Source organism: Podarcis liolepis (genome assembly GCF_965112155.1).
Source record: "Podarcis liolepis genome assembly, chromosome: 2".
In the NCBI taxonomy this organism is placed as follows: domain Eukaryota; kingdom Metazoa; phylum Chordata; class Lepidosauria; order Squamata; family Lacertidae; genus Podarcis; species Podarcis liolepis.
In genome coordinates this window covers 102,387,902-102,413,508 of record NC_139555.1, presented here as the reverse complement: position 1 = coordinate 102,413,508, position 25,607 = coordinate 102,387,902, and the positions used below count along the sequence as shown (strand labels likewise).

Genomic DNA, 25,607 nt, shown 5'->3' with positions numbered 1-25,607 from the left:
TACGCAAACATTTGTGCCTTGACTAAGTAATTGAACGTCCCTGTGCTCACAAGATTGAGAAACAGAAACCAAACCACTGGGTCATATATAAAAAACCAGAAGGCTTATTTTGCAATTTGGTATGCACTATTCTCCAGTACAGATTTTAAGGACCAGCTGTATTAAAGTTGTTAAAAATCATCCACAACGTAGAACCAAAATAAAAAGCTAGCAGATTTTCTGAAAAGTTGACATATGAAAGAGCATTTCTGTTTCAGGTCTATTCCATACCAAGCTGTGTTGTATGCTAATGAGCATAATTAATATTGGTCATTTTTTAAGCGTAATGACACTTGTTTGGCACATCCCATATGGAGCACTAGCAATACTCGTTTTTACCAGCTTTTGAGAGGGTGTGTGTGGAGTTCTGATAGCCATTTTTAAAGATTATTAAAACACATACACACAACTCTCTTTTGGTAGTATGCAGAAAATCTATCCTGTTTCACACCTCTTTAATGCTTCCTTTTTCTATGCCTCTCAGAAACGTTTGTTGATATTCAAGGTTAATAACGCTCAGAGCAGACCCACGTGAGATCCACGGACATAACATGACTCCGGTGGGCCTCAGGTGCCAATTTTGGGGGGCTAGCTATTGCTACAACCATCAGAAAAGCTGGGATATGAATGTTTTAAGAACAATGAGATGGGTTTTCAAAGCTTTACTTACACTACCGAAGAACTCTTTCTATAATAGAGATTGTGAATGTCCCCAAGGGACCGCAGAGAAAAGGTAAACAAGAGGGTTTACGCAAGGCCCGCAGGCGCTGTAAATGGGAAACGCTATTTACAACTGTATTGAACAGCACATATTGGAGTACTACAATATATCCAAAACAATGGGAGAAATTGGAAGGATCTCAAAAGAGAAGGCAGACAGGGACTGGAAGGTGTTTAAAAGATACTTGCAAAACTATATTTAAAAATCAGAATTCCTATTAGAATAAACAAGTTTCGTTTCAAATATTGGAATACTAAATAAGATGGATAACAATGTGTAATAGAAAAAGAAGTATGAAATTAGGTTAAAGGTGTGTGAAAGAAAGTAATAGAAGTGGAAAGAAATTGCAATTGAGTAGATTGGAAGTCTAACACAAAGGGTGAGGGGTGGTGGATGGTGATGGGAATTATCTGTGGGATTGAGTGTAGGTATGTTGTATATATGTATGTTTGTATGTGTATTAATGTTGAATTATTTTAACAATAAAAAAAAGAAAAGAAGGAAAAAAAGGAAAAAAAGAACAGCACATATCCAATAGAGCGAAGTCTCCAACTCTGTATGGCAGCTGCAAGGAGGACAACAGAGTAGGATTAAATGTACAGACCATGCATTTTGCCGCCATTATGGCAAGGAAAGGTTTTTCCCTCTCAAAGGAAGCACGCGTCACTTTAATTATACAGCAGCAACTTTATTGCAGCACCAGAATGTCTATGACCGCTGAATGTTTCATTGACCACACGGAAAATACATCCAGATTCCACCTAGAAAGGAACAGTGATCTCAGAGAGAGAAGGAAAAGGAGAGAATGTGTATGTACAAAAGAGGAAATTTGTCATTGGGCCTCTTTGAAGAGAATTTGTTACAAATCAACTGATAAGTCTGCAACACGAGAAGGCGATGACCACCGTAGAAATACTCTAGGCCAGCCACAATGACCCCGTTTGATTATTAGTAGAAAACAAAAAGTATTGAGATATTTTTTAAAGGAAGGAAGAAATGGAAAACGGCCATGTTCTGCAAAAAACAGAATGTTCAAAATTTAGAGAATCATAAATTGCAATTAAAATAAACTTATTCAAAGCAGAGAGACGATAAAAACAGGGTTTGCCTTTTGCTACATCTCTCATAATGCTACAACCTATAGGCTTCCCACATGTTGGGAAAGGGAAAGCAGGGCTAGATGGGCCTTTGTTCTGATCCCAAAGGACTCTTCTTATGTTCATATGTTATATTCTTGAATTTCTGAAAGAATGTTGCCGTAGATCAGAAGCCTGGTTCCCACCCCCCACCTCAAGTTCCCTTCCTCATTTCCTTGAGGGTATGTAACTCATAAGCTGAAAGCAGCCTTTAAAGTCTCGAGCTCCTATAAAAGCGTGGGCGAAATTATTATTTCACTTATCATTTGGCTAAAGAAAAAGAATTCAAACTTTGGTGGGGGAAGGATTAGTGGGGAACTTGCATCCCATACTTCAGAGGGAGGGGTCCATTTACATAAAGCAGAGATTAACACAGAAAGACAAAGCCCACTATATGAGGATATTACACACACACACACACACACACACACACACACACACACACAAGAAAGAGTGATTCCTGCTTCCCTCTTCTATCCACCCAAACTATGCCAGTATTATTGCCATCTGTACATTTGCTTCCCTGTGATATTCTCATCCCTAACGAGATCAGAGATGATGATTTATTCCACCCCCATCCTTCCTACATTTGAACACCATCCTATGGGACACTAGATTTCTGAATTGCTTTTGGCCATCTGATATTACATTACTGCAGCCTTCCTTAGAATAAACCGAAGGAGGGGGGAGATAGAGAATCCAAAATAATTGCATTCATGCAGGGAATCAAAGTTTATTGACTTTCCCTTGAGCAGTGATACCAAAAAAAAGCTGGTTACAAAGGTTGCCAACTTATTTAATGATACTGCCTCCTTCTCCCTGTACTTGTCAAAATACCTTTAGAAAACATTTTCAAAAAGAGAGACACTTTTTTTAATGCACAGCAATATCGTATCAGTTCGTTTTTTAAAGGCAGCTAGTTTTCTTCATCTCTCTTTCTCCCCCCCCCTCGCGCTCTACTACATCTGAATATTGAGCCTTTTTTTTATCTCCCTTCTCCCATTCCCAGTTGTCAGAGTTTAAGGAAGCAGATTCTGGTACTGGAAGATACTGTCATCATTTCAAAATCCTCTCTTTAACTAGAGCTTTGGACTGTCACACACTGTGTCACGCAAGCTGATATGCCATTTCCGTGGCTCCAGTGCACTCGTCTATTTTATTTATTTTATTTTATTTTTTGCAACACCTACACACAAGGGCTAGATTTCAGCACCACTATTAGCACCACCTGAAATTATAAGCATCCTTCACTCCCAGAACCGTATTCTGGTGGTAATATGGTGTGAAACTTTGTCTTTGCAGGCATGATGAAGTTTTCAGTAGATTAGCAGAAAAGGAACATCACAAAATTTCCTCTGGCCATACAGTGGTACCTCGGGTTAAGTACTTAATTTGTTCCGGAGGTCCGTTCTTAACCTGAAACTGTTCTTAACCTGAAGCACCACTTTAGCTAATGGGGCCTCCTACTGCCGCCGCGCCGCCGGAGCCCAATTTCTGTTCTCATCCTGAAGCAAAGTTCTTAACCTGAAGCACTATTTTTGGGTTAGCGGAGTGTATAACCAGAAGCGTATGTAACCCGAGGTACCACTGTATCTACTTATTTTGTATTGGACTAGGACCTTTTCACACCAAGGAAAAAGAACCAGTAATCTGTTTTACCTGATTTCCCAAAGTTCTGTTGAAACATAGCAAACCATTTCCGCATTGTCACTAAGGAAGCAAGAAGGCAGTGGTTTCCGTTTTGAGCTGTTTTTCCCCCGCAATCAGGGCTGTTGCCATTCTTCAGCAGTTCAGCAGTTTGGTTTCTGCCTTACCCTATGTTAGTCATCTCACTGTCCACTTATTTAACGTAAGTTATGTAAGCTAATATTTACATAACTTGCATTCATTTCAGCGTACAGGAAGTGTTAAAACAATGTGGAAAAGTCATTAACTACAGATGGCTTGAGGACTTCAAAACAACAGCATGAATGAATACCGAATATCAAATTTCTCCAGGCTCCATTTGATTGATTTCCATTCCTGACCACAGACGACTAAGTGAATGGCAGCCACATCCATTTAGTTTCATCTGAACTCTCTGACAAAGGCGAACTTGTCAGCTGACCTAGAGAAGCATCATGTTATAAGGAGAAGGAGAGATGGGACCCTCCATCAGCTCAGCCGAGAAATGAGCAGATTTAGCTGTTTCCTTTTAATTGCTTCCACTCCAGCTGGTCATTACTTAGAACCCTCTAAGCAAGAACCAGTGTCTAAGTTTGCCTCCTCCCTCCCAATTCACTTTCCCTTTTGTGTCATGCCTTTTACAATGTAAACCTGGAAACAAGGACTGTCACAGTACTGGTATTCACAAGGCAATCTGGAAGCCTTTTTGTGGTCCAGCTGAAGGTCCGGGTAAAAATCTGTCAAATAAAACAGACAAGTTTTATTCTCCCTCCTTGGAGAAAATGTAAAGGGCAGTTTGGGAATTCCATGCAAGCAACTTCCTGCATGGCACACTCATGCTTCCAGATGGTAGAACAGCAGGTGCACACTTCTTCAATCTATCGTACATCTAATGGGCTCTCGCATAAAGGACCCTCTTTTGCAAGCAGATGGTCCCAGGTTCAATCCCAGGCAACTCTAGGTAGGACTTGGAATATTTTCATCCTGAAACCCTAGGGGGAACTCCGAGAGACAATGCTGAACTAGACGAAACGGTGTTCTGAACTGGAATAATGTTGCTTGCTATGTGAGGAGGTGATGACATCCCTTACATGTTTGCCCCTATTTAATCCACAGGAGCTGTTTTTCAAAAGCTCTTACTATAGCAACAAAACATCTAACATAGGTTCATTCTGGGGTGAATATCACTATGAATTGAATTTCAAGTTCATTTAATAGCGTTTGAAATAGGCTGGAGTCTTGAGCAGCCCATTCAGGTAAAGAGCACACCACTGCTTTAGGTTAATGTTGTAGGTATTGATTTGCAGCTTAACTTTGAAGGGTATAAACAAATCCAAACTGGACATAAGCAAAGCTAGATGCATATGATGCAATATTTCTAAGTATTTCTGAGGACATTTCTAAAGACACACACTGTCGAGTAACGCGAACGTATTGAAATTTATTGGGGGGTTTTCTAACCGATTACTCACTTGACAGAAAAACAAATGTAAAGTTATTTCTTGCTCAGTGAACGTAAGCAAAGGATTGTGAAAGATTTTTGATGTTATCACTGTAACTGCAGCCACACTAAGTGTTATAAAATCTAATTAGACAACTGACCACCTGCCTCCACCAAGAACTGGCAATAGGATATATTCAGGCAAAATACATCATCTACTGCAGCTAATGGATTTGCAGACTTTCTCTGCAATTCTGAGAACTATTCCAACACAAGTTCCATTCGGATGAATGGAAATTGCACAGTAGAACACAATAATTTAATAATGGCTATTCTAAGTCTTTCCAGCCATTGTCCTAACATAGAACTCTTTATCACCAACAGCAGGCAACAGATGATCCATCAAAGGTCACAAACAGAATATGATGTTGAGCAATCCTTGTTTGTTCTGCTATTAGAAGACCTCTCTTCAATGAATTTAACCCAGTGAAATGTGATCTGTAGTAATGGGAACCACAACTCACTTGTGACAGTGACCTTCTGGTAAATTCTGTATTGCCTGTATTTCTTTTTGTTTGTTCTCCACCTGTTGCCATCCATTTCACTGGATGTCCTCAAGATGTAGAATTTAAGGGGAGGCGTAGAATAGTGGTATAGCCAACAGTTCCTTCCAATCTCCTGTTAGAACCACATCAGAATGCAGCAGCTAAACTGGTGACAGGGAACCGCCACCAGGGCCATATAATACCAGTCCTAAAGGATCTTCACTGGCTCCCAGTACGCTTCCGAGCACAATGCAAAGTAAAGTCCTTTAAAGCCCTAACTTCATAACAGGAGCAAGAAAAACACATATGATAAATATTATTTGTGTGAACAGCTTAGAGAATGAGGGAATCAATTAATAAAAAACCAAAATTCTTAAAATAGATACTGAATATTCAGAATGGGCTAGGACTTTCAGTATCCTGTTAAAACCTGGTGCAAATTGAAGTAGCTTTAAACACTTCATTTCAAATTTAGGGCTATTCTAGGATGCATTATATAAACCAGATTAATTTTTTAAAAAACACCTTTCCATGACTACACAATGAGATTCTCAATTAAAGGGAACCAGCTTTTTATAACACTAGCACTCTTATGTCAATAGTATAATGTATGAAGAGAACAGACTTGAAAAAGAACTCTTTATTTGATCTGAACAGAAAGGTTAAAACTGCAATTTCTGAAAAGTTTGTTGAAGGCTTTTTTTAACTGATTGGCATATTAGCCTGTTGAGAAACTGTCCATTTGAATTAATTGGATGGTGTCTAGACACAGCAGAAATGAATAGTGTTCCTGGTCCTACTTCTGCCCAAAAGCCCATCAACACGATCCATGTTGATAGTTACTATTTCTATACAATTTTTTAAAAATACATGTACGTCAGGATAAAGAAATATGAAACTGGCAACTTGGCTCTTTTCTAACACAGCTCTAAGAGGGAATAAGAAGTTTAACTACAAATGTTAGAATTGTAATAGATATCGCGACAGAAGGAGCGTTTCCACCTCCATCGTTCTGCCCGGACACTGAGGTCCAGCGCTGAGGGCCTTCTGGCGATTCCCTCGCTGCGAGAAGCCAAGTTACAGGGAACCAGGCAGAGGGCCTTCTCAGTAGTGGCTCTGTGGAACACCCTCCCATCAGATGTCAAAGAGAAAAATAACTACCAAACGTTTAGAAGACATCTAAAGGCAGCCCTGTTTAGGGAAGCTTTTAATGTTTAATAGGTTATTGTATTTTAGTGTTTTGTTGGAAGCCGCCCAGAGTGGCTGGGGAAACCCAGCCAGGTGGGCGGGGTATAAACAATAAATTATTATTATTATTATTATTATTATTATTATTATTATTATTACTCATGGAGCTTGGATAAATAAAACTGGTTGTCCCAGCTACAGCAGTATTTTGCATAAGAGCAACCACTTTCTAACAATGTTCCTGGGTGAACCTAGGTTCCTCAGAGGCTTAGCAGGAGTTCCTCAGTGAGAAGACAATAATGGTCAAGGAGCTACCACAAAAGAGAATTTGCCCAGAACTAAAATATGCAGCTGTGCTAGAGTCTGCTGTGTTCTCTTACACGTTCTCCTAAACTGCACAAGGAAACAGTGAGGTGCCAAATACTCCTCCCTCCATGAATTGGGTATTTGCCACAGGGTTTCTTAGAATCCTCCACAACAACTGGTGTATGGAAGGAAAACTACTAGGAAGCGAAGAGGCTGAAGTTTCCCTTAGAGGTGGTGATGGGAAACTTTTATTTTCCCCCTACCATGTGGGCTAGCTTTGGCAGATAGGCAGGGCCATCTACCTGTCAATCATAAGGCATCAGGTGACTGCAATGTAGGCTGTCCCAAATCAGCACCAAGCAGCTTGAGAAAAGGATGGCCGAGCCATCCAAAACTCACACACCCCGGCAGATCCATGCTTTGAATAGTTTTTGACTGAAGCAGATTAAAGCAATCTGCATGCCCAACAATACACAAATACAATGCATACATTGCCTTGATGGCTGTGCTACAGTGGTACCTCAGGTTAAGTACTTACCATATTTTTCGCTCTATAACACGCACCCGACCATAACATGCATGAGTTTTTAGAGGAGGAAAATCCATAGGCATGCCACCCGTAGACATTCCCTCCATAACACGCACAGACATTTCCCCTTACTTTTTAGGAGGAAAAAAGTGAGTGTTATGGTGCAAAAAATACGGTAATTCGTTCCGGAGGTCCGTTCTTAACCTGAAACTGTTCTTAACCTGAAGCACCACTTTAGCTAATGGGGCCTCCTGCTGCTGCCGCGCCACCGGAGCCCAATTTCTGTTCTCATCCTAAAGCAAAGTTCTTAACCTGAAGCACTATTTCTGGGTTAGCGGAGTCTGTAACCTGAAGCGTATGTAACCTGAAGCATATGTAACCTGAGGTACCACTGTATATGTTTGCAAGAAGATCTGAGGCACAAATCTACTAGGACTTACCTAAGGTAACAGTCCCAAATTAAAGCCACTGGAGGGTTGTGCAAGAGGCAAAATATGTTTTCCTAGGCGATGGTGCCCTGAAAAGAAAACCGCCTGTGGAATACTCACCTAGTAGCTGCATCTTTCAGATATACGAATGCCCTGGCTTTGAGCACATTTCGTTGTATATATATTATGCTTTCACCAAGATCGCAAGGCCCTTAAGAGAATATAAAAAGCTTGTTATTTCTGGATATGACTGATATGTTTGTGCCCTTAACAAAAACATCCCAGGCCAAAAATTATTAGAAAAATATCAGCATCCCCAATGGGCTTTGGCGCAATCTAATTAGGCACCCCAACATTCAATTTTGTCAGAAAAGACTCTGACAACCTAATAACCAGATTGTCACTGCATGACATTGAAAAATGATATTGTGTTTTCTGGCGCTGTGTTTTCTAGCATTGTTCTCTGCCAGCCTCCCATAAATCCCATCAAGTTTGCAGCAATATTTAAATCTCCTTTTTTCCCGGCTAACAAAGTTACCCTGGCACTATTCCTGCTTAATTTTCGTCAACATTCCAACTGAAACTTGGAAACACCATGCATCTAATTTCAAGCATAAAATCCTGACACCGCAATGGGCTTTAAAGGCAAAGTGTGAATTTCGTTTTTTAAAAAAGCTAACAAGCAACATCTCCAATGGAGATGAAAAGAATGGACATTCATTGTAGAACTTCACTGGTTTACAGCCAGGTGATCCCTGTTAAATAGGTGATAATGAAAGCACTGCATGAATATGGTGTGATTATAGCAGTGCCAAAGTTCTGAAATAATAATGTGTTGATACCATAGGATTAAAAAAAAAGTCACTGGTAGATTAAGAACTGAAACATGCGCAGCACAAACCTATGTATGTCTACTAAAAAGTAAACAACACTTATCCCAACATTTGATTTAAATCTTGATCATTTATAAGTGCGCAGTTCACTCACTAGCTCAGAAGCCACTTATTTCAGAGTCACTGGGAGATTGCTAGTGAGTCTTGGAAGTCCATGATAATTTTATTAGTTCTTTTATACTACATGGTTCATTAAAATAATTTTATATATTGTATATTTGACACACCTTTGAGATTACCCATGTTCCAGTTGCCTCCTTCAACCCACCAGTGAAAATGCGGTGGAAACTGGTCTTCTGACTGCCCACCTGCCATGAATGTATCACCAAGCCAAGGTGGGAGGATATATGAGCAGAGAAGGATGACCCAGATGATCAGGAGTCTTGAAACCAGGGAGTTGGGTATGTTTAGCCTGGAGAAGAGGAGACTGAGAGGAGATTTGATAGCGGTCTTCAAATGTCTTAAGGGCTGTCACACGGAAGAAGGACAAAGCTTGTTTTCTCCTGCTCCAAAGGCTTGGACAGAAACCAATGGGTTCAAGTTACAAGCAAGGAGATTCTGACTAAACATCAGCAAGAACTTTCTGACAGTAAGAGCTGTTTGACAGTGAAACAGACTCCCTCGTAAGGTGGTGGACTCTCCTTCATTGGAAGTTTTAAGTAGAGGTTAGGTGGCCATCTGTCAAGGATACATTAGTTGGGATTCCTGCATTGCAAGGGGTTGAGCTAGGTGACCCTCAGGCTGCTTTCCAAGTCTAGAATTCTATGATTCTACGAGAGGAAACCCAGAGTAACTGCAGAGATAAGCCACACACCCTTCTCTGAACTTGGGAGGTGAGCAAGAAAGCTGGGAATAAGCCCCTGGCTTTTCATGGAAATGCAATGTAAGATAAGATGAGGGGCAGGACCCTGGCAACCACAATTTTGACTTGGCTACCAACACCAGCCACAGTTTGCAGAATCCCAATCACTCTTACACGAGTTTAACTGTTATAAAAAGGTAAAGGGACCCCTGAACATTAGGTCCAGTTGTGGCCAATTCTGGGGTTGCGGCGCTCATCTCACTTTATTGGCTGAGGGAGCTGGCGTACAGCTTCCGGGTCATGTGGCCAGCATGACTAAGCCGCTTCTGGCGAACCAGAGCAGCACACGGAAGCGCCGTTTACCTTTCCGCCGGGGCGGTACCTATTTATCTACTTGCACTTTGATGTGCTTACGAACTGCTAGGTTGGCAGGAGCAGGGACTGAGCAACAGGAGCTGACCCCGTCACGGGGATTCAAACCACCAACCTTCTGATTGGCAAGTCCTAGGCTCTGTGGTTTAAACCACAGCGCCACCCACATCCCACTTAACTGTTATGGCTTCCTCCAAATAATCCTAGGATTTAGCAAAGTTTGGATGCTGATAGTTCTCTGGTGGAGAACCCTAGGTATCCCTACCACACAGAGAACTACAATCCCATAGATTCCGTGAGGAATTTAACCAGTTACAGTCTGTATTGTTGATATGCCCAAAATGTGAGCAGGGTTTCCTCTTCTGATTTCCTCTTTCCCTCTTCCCTCCCCTTGCAATGTGTGCTTGGATCCCGTCAGGTCAAGTGCCAATCCTCATGCAATTTAAAAGATGAGAGTCTATGTGCCAGTTGTTGGTGCTGTCAAATCGATAAAACAATTCTTTGTTTTTTCACAAGTCTTTTATTGCCCAGGAGGCCTTACAGTAAACAAAGTGGACTTATTTGTACTCAGTTCTCGCTTCTTTCTGGAAATCTGCTTGAATTAAGGGCAACAAACAGAAGTACGAAGATTGACAGACACACTATCCGTCTCGTTTTGAACTGAAGAAGCTTTGAGTGCAGTGGTACCTCGGGTTACATATGCTTCAAGTTACAAACGCTTCAGGTTACAGACTCTGTGAACCCAGAAATAGTACCTCGAGTTAAGAACTTTGCTTTAGGATGAGAACAGAAATCGTGCTCCGGCGGCACAGTGGCAGCAGGAGGCCCCATTAACTAAAGTGGTGCTTCAGGTTAAGAACAGTTTCAGGTTAAGAACAGACCTCCGGAACGAATTAAGTACTTAACCCGAGGTACCACTGTACTGTTTAAAATAACCCAAGGAGCCTTACTAGGGAATAGTTTGGGAACTCTGGTTTTAGGGCAATCGTCATTTGGGAATCATTATTGTGGCTTTCAGGAATTAACAAACGATTTTCTTCCCTCATCTGCTATCTTGGTACAGTTCAAAAAGTAACAATAAGAAAAAGAGTGTACTAAGTGCGCTGCTATACTTTCTCTCCCATCCCCACACTATCACAAACTCTAAGACTAGCCTAATAGCTGCAGCCTTAAGACCTCCCTGCTAATGGGAGCTAGAAACCAATATGGCATACAGCTTGAAAATTGCAAACTTCGCTTTCATGTAGTATAAAGCATTAATCCCTAACCTTACCAATATGAAACGGGCTCCTGAAATCATGTGATAATTACACTTTCGATGAAGTGGTTACTCTAAAAACCAATACAGGCTTCTAATCATTGAATGTGTAGCAGGGTCAAATGGGGGGGGGGGGGAGGTTGGAGAGAAAGCCTGATTTTCCTACCTGGTGGTGACAAATGTCCTGAATTTCACCTGGCCACATGCCCGCTGTTCTACAACGAGCAATGCCAATTGAGCAAAAAGGCTAGAACCCATTTGCTGCACTGTTGTTATTCTGTCTCTCACAGCTACAATAAACCTACCATTAAAATTATGGGCTGGTCATTTCTTCGTCAGAGGGGAAACTGACAAATTTAGCAAGGGATCAAATACTCCACCCCCCCTCACTGTACATGTAGGATATGGAATCACACACCTCTCCCATATCTTGAAAAGGCTGGATATTACAAGGAACTGAGCAGCCCATGAACTGATGATTTAATGGAATTGAAAAGCCAACAGCAGCCCATATCAGAATACAAAATCCAAGCATAATTCTTGATGCAGAGGAATGCCCATGTTGCCCCATTATCATCCTGTTTGCCAGAAAGCCTGAACGTGAGTATCCCCCCCAGACCTGGCCCTGCTTCACCTGTCCCCACCAATCCATCAGCATATGCTGTCACCCACCTGTTGACGTACTAGAAGATTTAATGAGCCTGCACACTTCTCACAATGACTGTCATTCATAACCAGTGGCATAGCATAGGTTGCCAGTACCCGGGGCCAAGCAGAGGGAGGAAAAGAAACAGAGTATACCTATGTATTCAACTTCCTAATGGCGTCCACGACACCCAAGAGATTGCAGCCACAGAGATAAGAAAAGAAGAGTCATCCCATTGTCTGGAGAGGTCACTTCCTGGTTCACATGGAGAAGCTGTTTTCAATGGATCCCAGCAACGGAAGCGCACAACTGTATTGAAGCAGCCCTGGGTGTTGACATTTTGCAACCAGCCTTGTAGCCCGCACCACGCTACGCCACTGTTCATAACCAACACATGATAGTGCCACTATGCTTCTTTACATCAACAGCAGCCATTTTGAAACCTACATACTTTCCCTCAGAAGTCGTAAGGCATTTGTGTACTGCCCCTCACTGACATTTATCCCATGGCAGCTTACAATACAACTTCAAAAACCATAAAATATTTTTAACCGTAAAGCAATTAAGTACCAAGGTGGGAACACAACAATGGCAGGAGATAACTACCACTGCAGTAGATAGCAGGGGATGGCGGTGAAGAAAGCCGGTTAGCTGGCTCAGATCAGAGACCAACAGCAGGCTACACAACCTTCCCCAACCTGGTGCCCTCTAGATGTTGTTGAACCACAACTCCCACCGTCCCCGACTATAGGCCACACGGGCTGGAGGTTGATGGGAAGTTGGGAGTCCAAAATCATCTGGAGGGGTGTGGGAGGCTGATCTAAACTGACCCAAGAAACCAGGTACAAAACAACACCCATTTCGTCTATGTGCAATTGTGGTGAGCAGTGATGAAAGGAAATTGCATGCTTTTCTGAACTCCTAGAACATCTTGTTGGTACTCTAAGCACAGCAATGAATGTGAAATGGATGGAAATTGTTCTGTATCCAGGTGAACCTGCCACTTTAATCGCTGGCTACAAGCCATCCCAAGCACAGAATATAAAAACAAGTTCCAGAAAATGTTGCCGGTGCTATTACTACATGTGCGGGCAACAAAATGTGGAAGCCAGGAACACGGGAGGTAGGGGAATATTTGCCTATTTATACTACTTAAAATGCATTGCAGATGAAGTACAGGATGTCTTTTCCATCATATCAACAAACTGAATTTCAATGTGTTCCGCACTTCCTTCCATTTTTTAATCACAGGAAGGTGCTTCCTGGGTTGGAGCATCTGAAGAAAAAACCAAGTGGCTGTGGCTGGTTTTCTTAAGGTGATGTAATGGATATAAGCCATTGTATCAGGGAGTCTGGCTAAGCCAACCACATCTAATATTGTTTAATTTCCTTTCTCCCCCCCCCCCCAGTCCCCAATGTAATGAGGAAAAACCTCTGGGCTGGAAGGAAAAGCATGAAATATTGCTTTCAAGATTTCCGAAGGAACATTTATGGTGGTGAAAATGTGTTTTCCTCCAACTAATCTGATGTTTGAACTATTTCAGATTCCACATACACACAAGCACATAGGATTTCTGTCCAAGTAATTTAGACATATATATTGCCTTTGCTCTTAGACAGCAGACAAGGCATCATTGACAGCTATTGGTAACTACGTTGAACAATTGTTGCATATAACTCTTCAATAGCATTCTTCACTACTTGTCAACACTGTCAACAGATCTCAGAGTTGTGGACTTAAGTCCCACATTGGGCAAAAAGATTCCAGCATTGCAGAGGGTTGGACTAGATGATACTCATGGTCCCTTCGGCCCGGTATACCTGAAGGAGCATCTCCACCCCCATCGTTCAGCCCAGACACTGAGGTCCAGCTCCGAGGGCCTTCTGGCGGTTCCTTCACTGTGAGAAGAGAGGTTATAGGGTACCAGGCAGAGAGCCTTCTCGGTAGTGGCACCCATCCTGTGGAACACCCTCCCATCAGATGTCAAGGAAATAAACAACTATCTGACTTTAGAAGACACCTGAAGGCAGCCCTGTTTAGGGAGGTTTTTAATGTTTGATGTTTTATCGCTTTATTATTAATATTAATATTAATATTAACATTCTCTTGGGAGCCGCCCAGAGTGGTTGGGGAGACCCAGCCAGATGGGCGGGGTATAAATAATAAATTAATTATTACTACGACTACTATATAATTCTGTGATCTCTATGAATCTATCAATGCTCTCTCTCACACACACAAACACAGCAGTCCACCTCACACATGTAAAGCCTGATTTTTTTAAAAACAACTATGTGTCTGCAAATATAAACAGCCTATATTCTGTGCAATATGATTTTAAAATGCACCCTGATAAAGTTAGATTCCCACATTTAAACATGGCTTTACACCAGATAGCCAGCGTGCTGTTGGACCATGTATTACTACATCATAGATCAAGGGGCAGGATAGAGAAACGTAGGAAACTTACAAAAACTTGCACCAGGGAAAAGAGGAGGTCATTGGGTAAAAGGAGAGGTTATATAAAGGGGCTTCCTTCTCCATCACAATTATTTACAGGGCATTCATGTGACAGTAAATCTACCAGGGCAGCAAAAAGAAAAATATAAAATATAAAAAATGTTTAAAAGGAATTAAAAATGAGCACAAAAAAAGAACAAGCATAAAATTCAAAAGAGGAGATCAACTCTATTTCAAAATTAGACAATTCATTTTCAGGGCTTAAATGCCTAAACAAACAAACATACATACATACATTAGCTTGATGCCAAAAAAAACCCCACAATGCATTTGGCACTAGGTAACCCAGACTCCCTATTTAGCATGATCGTTATTAGGTACAGACTAGTCATCAGTCTTTCAAAAACATATTTCTGTTCCCAGAAGAAGCTGTATAAAAAGAAGCCTACTGCACGCTACAGGGGTTTCAAACTGGGAATTGTGGTGTCCAGACCTTTGGGACCACTGGACTTCTTTCTAGCACCGCTAAAGCAGCAGGCTTTAGCTTGTAGGGGTGGATTAATACTTCCATTTTGGTTTCTCTAAGATTCACATTTTTTCCCATTCCCAAGCTGAGTTTCCCACAATTCCTTGCGACTTTACAGAAAACTCACCAGCATTGTAACACAGAGAGGTGTTCTTGATGGGATGGGAGCCCTAATCAGAACAATTTCTCTTGCAAGGCTGAAGGATGTAAGCGAACCTTATTGCCTGCCCATCACCTCCCATGTTTCGCCTTCCCCAACCTGCCAGCACCTACCCAACACCACCTGGCCTTCCAAGCCCCCAATTACAAAGAGTAAACAGGATGTACAATTCACTTTCCTAGATTTTTGTGGTTGGTACAGCTCATGTTTGTGAATACAAAAAGAGAGAGAAAGAGAAAAAACAAAATCCCTGAAAGTTTTTAATGCACAGTCTGGATGTTTAACCCTACAAGCATAGTATATTAGTAAGAAAGCAAGCTTTGTATAAACCAAAAGGATATGCTTGGAGCAGTATTCTTCTTTTTTAAATAACTTTTTATTGGGTTGTATAAGCAAGGATCAAAGGAATAACATATGGTACAAAGACAGCGGTACCTCGGTTCTCGAACGCCTCTGTTGATGAAAGTTTCGGAACCCGAACGCTGAAAACCTGGAAGTAAATGCTTCTGTTTTCAAACGCGCCTCAGAAGTCAAATGGCTTCCACTGCATATTTCTCAATTTTCTCAATTGAATTTGCAGAAAGGCCTTTACGCCTCGGTTTTCGAACATTTCGGAACTCAAACGGTCTTCCAGAACAGATTACGTTCGAGAACCGAGGTACCACTGCAAATAGACCAAAGTCTTCTAATGTCATTGGTATACCACAAAAATAGCATAATAAATTTGCAGTAGTATCTACAACATATGGTTCATTATTAGTGGTCAGTGTGTAAGTTCTTTGTTGGTGAATTGGTTTCAACAAAAACAAAGGGGAAACAGGATAGAACAGAGTTAACAGATAACATTCAACAACAGGAGCCCTTGTAGTTGGACTTAGATTAAATATAAGCAATAGTCATCTTTCCTCTTACCAATGAAGCAGTATAAAATGATGGACATGAAGATAACAATTTATGTTTAAATGCAAATTCAGATCAACCAGACTGAGTCAAATGCCGATGGGGTGTGTGTGTTCATTTTCTGAAAAACTGGTATATGTTATGACAATGCTTTTTTTCTTGAAGAATGTTTAGGGGTACTCTCATTTTGACTCAAGAAAATCACCATTTTATACTGCAAATCGGGGAAAATAAATACAGTAAATGGACAACAGCACAAAGATTCACAAAATGTTTAGGGGTATGCGTACTCCTGCGTCCCGCCCCCCCATCTTTCCTGATCTGACCACATGTCTTTGGAGCAGTATTCCGAATGGATTCTGTAGACACTTGCAATCAGCACACATACTGAGAAAATAAGTGCTGCTTCCTTAAATAGATCTTGGTGCATACATATTTTATTGCTCAAGTCTCTAAACATAGAAAACTGGTTGTTATATAGTTTGATTTCTGAATACAAATAAAAGATTAAGTATGGTTCCGCAGCCGCCGCGCCCCCCCCCCCACCGCCCACATTTTTGTGTGTGTAGATGTGTACATAAGCTTGCCTTTTGTAGCATTTTAAAAGATTCTTATGGAGTGAGGGTTAAGCTGGGGCAAAGCAATTTGGCACGCTTGCCTTGGATTTTAACAGGGAAAGCAAAGCAGACCTGAGCTGACCTTAACAAAACTGAGGCGGAGATGCAACTTGTGGCTTGCTGAAAGCAAGCAAAAATTATTCAACAAACAGTTATCTTGTGTGAAATCATTAAGTCCTGTGATTACTGCATTTACAGACCGCCAGCCACATGCCTTTTATGAATACGGCGTGATCAAAAATCAAGCAAAAAACAGGATCCCTAGAGCTACGGACGCTGTACCAGCCCACTGGAATCCTGATTATTGCCTTTGCCTCCTTAAAGCACCTGACCTCAATGTATTCTCATAAATTGCTTTTGCTCTCAGGTTTCCAAAGCAGTTTGCCATGCAGCATGGATCTCTCAGCTCAAAAAAGAAGCATAGATGAGGGACGACTTTCTTCCCTATACCTAATTGGGAGTGTACTCTTAGTAACACTACATAGGGTTGTTCCTGGTAGGTGCCTTGCAACTATGAAATTTTCCTTCCTCTGAAAGGATTGCCCAAGTCTGAATATTATCCAGAAGCAGCACGAGATATGTATATTCTTGTTTCACAATTTGGGAACTAGCAGAAGACTTGTTCTGAATGTCTTCACCAACTCAGTGTCCTCCAGATTTTTGAATTGTAGTCCAAAACGCCAGGAGTGCAAAGGCTGGGTTTATTAATCAGGCTTAATCCAGAGAAAAAACTCTGCTACCACAATGGGGATCGTCTGTTTCTTCCCTCCCCACTGAGTCTCTTGTGCCCCCCATCACCACCCACCCAAGTTGACTCTCCCAAACAATGTTGGGAATATGGTGCAGGTGGCAGCAACAAGGGGGCACAAACAGATGTGCTACCCACATAAGGGACCCTCTGGGTCGCAGCCTCGCTTTCCGCCGCAGTTCCAGGTTTAGCAACTGCAATACCAATAGCACTTGCTTTCTGGATATACAGTGGTGCCCCGCAAGACGAATGCCTCGCAAGACGAAAAACTCGCTAGACGAAAGGGTTTTGCGGTTTTTGAGCTGCTTCGCAAGACGAATTTCCCTATGGGCTTGCTTCACAAGAAGAAAACGTCTTGCGTTTTTTGCAAGTTTGTTTCCTTTTTCTTAACACTGTTAATACAGTTGCGACTTGACTTCGAGAAGCAACTCATAGAACGCGGTATGGTAGCCTTTTTTGAGGTTTTTGGTGATTTTTGAAGCTTTTCCAAAACTTTTCCGACACCGTGCTTCACAAGACGAAAAATTCGCTAGACGAAAAAACTCGCGGAACGAATTAATTTCGTCTTGCGAGGCACCACTATAAGGAGCAGAAAAGAGTAAGGGGAGGGGGGGAAGGCACTCAGAAAATGGTTACAAGACAATCTAATTTGGAGATAATGAACCAAAGTGCATGTACTCACTCAGGCACAAGCCAGGAGATGCGAGTGACAAGCTATTATTTGTCTAAATGCAATTCCAATGCAAAAGATCATCAGCTTCTAAAGATTTTTTCCCCACCCCCCCCTCTCTCTCTTAACTAATCAACACATAACTATATATTGGTGATAGATCACTATGAAAGGATTCTGGAAAAACAACACATTACAGCAACAACAAAAGTCGGGGGGGATGCTACGAATCAGTCAAAGAAAATGTACTCAGGATGAAGTACAACTTTAAGAAGAGATAGTTTTCCCAAGCAGTGGGCGGGGGACAACAACAGCAACAACAACAACAACAACAGGAAACCAGATACAATATTTGTAATGCTCTATTTATATACAAGTTACAGGTTAAACAAGTATGACGGGGTTGCTAATTCAAGCCCAGGTAGGATGTACCAGATTAAGGCAGCAGTCCCATGACAAGATCTGCTGGGATGAACAGTTTAGGATGCCAGCGGGCCTCTGGTTCAGCCAGCTGGTTCCTGGCTCTGCTAAATCCTCAATCCCAGCTCAGTTGAAGAAATGCCAGAGTAACTTGCTCATCCTGGGGCTCCACCAGCTGAGCTGAAGCTGGTTGAAGCGAGTCCGGTGTAAATCCTCCCCAAAGGGTTATTTCAGCAGCATGGTGGGTGCTGAATCCGAAGCCCATTCTGCTCAGTCATGTGACCTGGCCTCTTGTTTTTTTCCTGCCAGGCTTAGGTAAAGCAGCAGCAGCAGCAGCAGCCTCACCACTGAAAGAAGTTTGGATCTGGTGTGACTTTACTCCCAATTAACTTACACCAGCTTGCTTCATGCCAGCTTCTTGTGAAAAGGGTTGCTCCCTTACTGTGCTATATTTTTATATCTTTGGCTATTCTGATCTGCTGCATACCACCTTAAGTGTCTCACACTGAGCCGGGAAGGAACATATAGAAATGTTTTAATAAAATAAACAGAAAGGAAGAAATTCAAAATCCAATTTCAAAGCTGACGAACTCATGTGTTCCGACTACACTCCACAGACTGTGTCCAAATACCGTTTCACTTCCTCGCATATTTTGCCCCATCAATAAGTGCTCGAGGATCTGAGATTAACTCTGGTGTCCTTCATCTCTATCTGCAGCCTTGTTATTCGATCAATCAGTCTCACTTTGCTGCATTACTATTATTGTATTATTAAACATGTCTGGAAAATGTAATTGGCGATCAATTCATAGATTGGCAAGAGTTTTCCAGCCAAGTCAAGAGTACAATCATACATCTTTGGGCAGACGTGCTAAGATGACACTTCCTTAATTGTCACGTGTTGAGACACACAGAGAAGTCCTAAGACATGTTGGCTGTTCAGAGCTAGTTGCACATCTCTCTGGATTGGGCCCAAGCACATAAGCAGCTGTTGCTATACAGATGTGCTAGTTTCTTCCTTCAAAGGTTTCCTTTCTAGATACATTTCCAACACACTACAACCTGTTCTTTTTTTGCTTCCGCCCATAGAACAGAACAGTCTGACTCTACATATAAACTGTTTAAAAAATCAATTTAGTGAACCATAAAATGCAAATATGCTGGGGGGGGGGAATAAATACTGTTCACAGAACAAACCATAGCATGGATTTGCTTCCTGTCTATTACATAAATCTGTTGTTTAACCAATGTTTTCAGTCGTTGATCACACTAGTTTACAATTGATGGCATTCCAAGACTAATAACTCACATATCACTGCATAATGTAACAATCTTCAGTTTCTAAATCTGCAATTTATGTTTTAGGCTGCTTTAATTATCTCAGTTCCCAATTCTAACATTTACCTCTTTGGAGACCGAAAAGAAATAAGCTCACCACAGAAACAAAGAACTGTTGCTCAAGCTGAATACGAAATTACAGGATATTTTAGACCACTCTTAGGACTTTTGCCATGAAGAAGAGGTGTCTTGAACATTACATAACAGTTTTAAGGACTCTGATAGCTTTGCATTTCCCCAATTTCCCAAAATATACAACTTAGTGCTGCATTTCTGACAGGGCCGGCCCTATTGTTAGACGAAGTGAGGAGGCTGCCTCAAATAACTAATTTTTGATGTCATGGATGGGAAGCAAACTGTTAGTTGCTTTAAAATACTTGAATACATTCTATCAGAGAAGAGGAGAAGTCTATGTGGGGTGGTTGGGATATTTTTTCGGGTGGGGGGTTTGCCTCCGATGCCAAATTTGTCTAGCCTTTGGAACTACGCCCATTGATTGGGAAGGGGCTGCCATTTGCTGCACTGCCTCAGGCAACAAAGTATCTTCAGCTGGCCCTGTTCTCCAGTATTTGTTTATTTGTCCTTTGGTGGCTTACTCCTTCCCATTTTAGGAAATTTATCCAGCAATGTGTTCCCGAGCAGAGACGTATAGCAGCAGGACAGCCACCCATAGCTCACCTCCAGCGAAAGTTACTCCTCATGCTTGTAATGAGTGGGCTGTTGTGCGGTAACTCTAAGAATCTCCCCGATTCGGGGCGCACAGGTTAGCTTGAACGAGTGGTCCGGTTTATTCCGATGCAAAGATAATAAAATTGCAGTCAAAAAACTAAAATGCAAATGCTTGCTCCAGGCAACGTAACAGGCAGCTGCTCAATCAGAAAGCCAAGACCAAGCCTTGGCTTTCAGATTGTGGATTGTCTAGGGTGAAACAAAGCCACGGTTCAAACATGAGCCAAGTATTATGGTTTGCTGCTCCCACTCCCTGGTAGGGAGGCATGAAGTGGGTGAAATTGGCCCACTCCGATTAAGCCATTAACCATGGGTTACCATGGCGTGCGAACGAGGCCACGGGGTGTGGCATAAGATAAGGGGAAGGAGCTTTTGCTCCAGCATCTATCCACAAATCAGTTTTATGTACTTAATGACCAGCTACAAAGCCAGGAGGACTTTGCAAGCAATAATCTCTCCCCCCCCTTCCTTTCTGCAGAGCTGTTCGCTATCCGATATTGCCTATCACAATAAATTAAACACAATCAGATTAAAACGCCACTCAGCAGCCCACTTTAAATGCATTATTTTGCCAGCTAGCTTTATTCCACTATTGACCAAGAGCAATACCAGTTCATGCAGGCCCTTTTGTTCTCTATTCTGTAGCATTAATCTTAGCGCGCGCACGGATACACGGTAATATCTCAGCCACAGAGAACAAAGCGCATGTCAGCTAACAACCCGAAATTTGGCCATCCTCAGCACATCAGCGCGTTTTGTTACGCTTTTCCCTCTAACTGCGGCGTGGCGTTTTGTGCAAAGAGGGGACAGCGGTGTGGGTAAAAGAAGTTGTCCTGTCTGCTCTGTCATTAATCCGAGTACTTAAATCCCCGAATAAAAGAAAAATCAATGCGGCACGGCAATGTTTGCTAATGCAATGTAATAAACACACTTACCTTAGAGAGTATTCTCCATGGATTTCGCTTCTTTGCTATGTTTCAAGGCTGCAAAAGGATAAGAGAGGAAAAGAGGAAGCATTGAGCCGCCTGCCAATTAAACGGGAACATTTGCTCTATAAATTAGTAGCCACGTTTTAACCTAAGTCCAAGCTGAAGGAGTTTCGGGGAAACAGAGCTCAGTCTTTCTACTGGTGCTTTTGGGGGAAAATAAAACCCAAAGCCTACAAGTGCTAAACAAGGGAACTTGAAACATTCACTGCCACTTTCCAACTCATCAGAGTGACAGACAATACTGAAGATGAGAGATAGGCAGGTGAAAGTTTGGAGAAAAGGCCCATGCCTATATAAATTTGTGCCAATATTCCACATACAGTAGTACCTCGGGTTAAGTACTAAATTCGTTCCGGAGGTCCGTTCTTAACCTGAAACTGTTCTTAACCTGAAGCACCAATTTAGCTAATGGGGCCTCCTCCTGCTGCCGCCACATGATTTCTGTTCTCATCCTGAAGCAAAGTTCTTAACCCGAAGTACTTTTTCTGGGTTAGCAGAGTCTGTTACCTGAAGCGTATGTAACTTGAAACGTATGTAACCCAAGGTACCACTGTATGTATAAGACATGCACAGCCGCTGCCCATGCAACAGCTTCACTGCCAGATGTTAACCACAGCATGCGTCACCATGGCCAGATCCAACTTTTCAATGAACAGCCAAAGCTGGAGTGTTACCCCTGCCTCGCCTTCTTCCTATCTCAAGGCAGAGACAGGTTTCTTTTATTTCTATATAGTACAGTGTGTATTGTAATCAAATCCTCTCTCACTCTTACCATTGCATCAAAATCAGCCATTTAGCTTTGTTTGCAAAATGAAGCCACTGTTCTAAGGTAACAAAAGTGGGATCTGTAAAGTGTTTGGGTGATAGTACTCTGAGTAGACCCACTGAAATCAAAGGACTTTACTGATTTCACCGCTCCAAGTACTAGCGACAGGCACAAGGGAGAAACATTCTTAGCACTCTGCATAGTAGCCATGAATTACTTATGCATCTGAACATCTGAAGGCCAGAGGAGCAAGCAAACAATTACTTAATCGCATCTGCCTTTATTCAGATGCTGGACTATAAAATGGTTTGCATGCCTGAACCTGCTAGCTTCACAAGCCATGGTTTGTTTTTGAGTGGCTGACAAGCCTGGATTTGAAGCCAGTTTGCAAACAGCAATTTGGACCAGCTGTGGTTTGCTGTTACGTCAGAAGCCATGGTTATTTATTTATTTATGCATTCATTTTCATTTAATGAAAACTGCCTTTCTCTCAAAGTAATAAAACCAATCTAGTTAGAAACAATACAGTGGTGCCTCGCAAGACGAAAAGAATCCGTTCTGTGATTCTCTTCGTCTAGCGGTTTTTTCGTCTTGCGAAGCAAGCCCATTGACGGATTAGCGGATTAGCGCTATTAGCGGCTTTTAGCGGCTTATCTGCTGATCGGATCAGCTGATAAGCGGTTTAGAGGCTTAGAAAAGGGGGGGGAACCAGCAGGAACTCGCAAGGCATTGTCGTCTTGCGAAGCAAGCCCATAGGAAATTTGTTTTGCGAAGCACCTCCAAAACGGAAAACTCTTTCGTCTAGCGAGTTTTCCGTCTTGCGAGGCATTCGTCTTGCGGGGCACCACTGTAGTTAAAATGCAATAAAACCCATTTAGAACCAGCATTGAAATGCCTAATGCCATGATAGCAGTCCAGTGGTCAACATCGTCTGCACCTGGTTTCCAAAAGCCTGCCTGAAGGGGAAGGTCTTAGCCAATCTAACCTCTCTTGGGAGGGAATTCTACAGTATGGGAGCAGACACAGAAAGGACCGTCTCTAGTGTCACCATCTGTCTTTGATGTTTAGGCAACAGAGAGAAGGTGCTTACCCTTCTTAGTGCCTGGGCAGGTTCGTAAAGGGAGACAGGATCTTTCAGTTAACCCAAGTCTGCTGGATCAGACCAGTGACCCATCTACCAGTGGCAGATCTCAAATTTCAGCGGCGCCCCGTGCAACACTAAAATTCCGCCCCCCACCTCTCACATTCTATTCCCACAACACTGTTGTGGCAGTGCAGCAGCCAGTGAGGATGAACCAGTTGTGCTACCTTAAAACGCTCTTTGCATCTATTCCAGCATCCTGCCAGCCAGACAGCCCCATCGGAAACCCACAACCAGGACTTGAAGCTCAATGATGAACAGATAGAAAATAGAGACCACAAGCAATGAAGCATTGTTTGGTTGCTCTACATTTGAAAGCTCAAGTCAACAATGTGGGCCATGGGTAGGCAAACTAAGGCCCGGGGGCCGGATCTGGCACAATCACCTTCTAAATCTGGCCCGTGGACGGTCCGGGAATCAGCGTATTTTTACATGAGTAGAATGTGTGTTTTTATTTAAAATGCATCTCTGGGTTATTTGTGGGGCATAGGAATTTGTTCATCCCCCCCCCCAAAAAAATAGTCCGGCCCCCCACAAGGTCTGAGGGACAGGGGGGGACCCCTGCTGAAAAAGTTTGCTGACCCCTGATGTGGGCCCTTAACTATGGTTTGGGCAAATCCTGGTTTGGTCTCCTATCTATACTGAGTCACTGGCAGGAAGAAGGGAAGAACAAAAGGTGTGGGATAATATTTGTAGCATATTACATCTAGAGAAAAACAAGAGGAGTAAGTGACTTGGTGACTTTTTATGCCTGTTTCCAGTTAAAGATTTTCTAAAGTGGAAAGAGGTAGTATCACCGACATGTGAAGTAAGGGAAATAATGTAGATTTCACTATTTTTCTAAAGCCAAGAGATAGTACGAAGAACACTGAAAATCCTCAAGCACAGCCTTAGGTTCATGACCTGCAGGAGCCTAAAGCACTCAAAATATGCCCCCTAAACTCTGTGTTAAACCCTGGAACTTCAATATACACACAAAAGATTTAAACTCTGGAGTACTGTAGAGTTGCACACCAGCAAGTTCTCATAACAAATAACTCTGCTACAGCCGTATTTGCGGGCTCCAGAGCAATACGGAATTAATGTGTGTTTTGAAGACAGCTGGTGGCAGTGCTGTATACAAGTTTAGTAGGGGTGGCATATTCAATTTGAGCCGTGTCTCATCTGGTTCCCGTTAAGATAAAAATTTGAATGCCTTTCACTGGAGCATCCTCTGATGTGCTGGCCGAGTCTCAAATCAAAATATCTATGAGCATTTACCTGCATTCTGTAGCGTATTCACTCTCCTTCACACAGACTTATTGTTCTATTTGATTATGGAAGCATGCACAAAGCCCTTCAGATTCGAAGATGAATGCAGCTAGATAAAAACAGATTTACTCTGAATATTAAGCAGCCAGAGCATCTCAGCCAAGTCTGGGTTAAAGTAATTTAACTTCATTTTCTTCCCTTTTTTATAATATAATTTTTATTCAGAATAACGTGAAACAATGCAAACAACAAATAATGGGTTTTGGCCAGCGGATACAGTCATGCAAAACACAGCCATGACGTGTGCAGAAAATAATAGAAGCATGTTAAGTTAAATTACTAAGCCAAAAAGACATATGAGTTACAGGGGGTCTAGGTTCCTCCAGGCGACAGTTAAAAGAAAAGGAATCACAGAATTGTAGAATTGGAAGGGTCCCTGAGGTGTCATCTAGTCTACACACCTGCGATGTGGGAATCTCAACTAAATCATCTGTGAGAGATGGCTGCCCAACCTCATCCAAATAAACATAAACCAATCAGTATCTTCTTTTGTTTCTCCACGAATCCCTCTACACTACAGCATTGTGCAAGTTTGCCAGTCAAAGCCAAAGCACCAGACCCATTCATACTCGTGAGAGCACTTGCGGTTGTCTGAAACCAGCTCGGTCTCAGTTCCTCTCACCAAGTATCAAGCTGTAACTTCATTGTCAAAGACAACAAGTTTTTTCTGTTTTAATTTCGGGTATAACAACATTGCACTGAAAAATAAGCATGGTGGCTGCATACAAGCAATAGGTTTAAAGCACACACAGAGAGAGACCAGAACCCTGGGCACTGTGGTTTGTTAAGGGTGCTGGGAATTGTAGCTCTGTTACAGGTAAACTACAGTTTCCAGGATTCTTTCAGGGAGTGCCTAAAATGT

At 42.1% G+C, this 25,607-nt stretch overlaps 1 protein-coding gene across 5 annotated transcripts in view; it reads right to left on the bottom strand.

The window, feature by feature from the left end:
* FHIT (fragile histidine triad diadenosine triphosphatase) overlaps nt 1–25,607 on the bottom strand; it is a 1,028,662-nt gene that overhangs the window by 959,394 nt on the left and 43,661 nt on the right. For all 5 annotated transcript variants that reach the window (XM_083493597.1, XM_083493602.1, XM_083493599.1 and 2 more), the window contains one exon: nt 21,474–21,521. The gene's annotated coding sequence lies outside the window, so the exon portion shown is untranslated. The remainder of the gene's footprint in view (nt 1–21,473; nt 21,522–25,607) is intronic.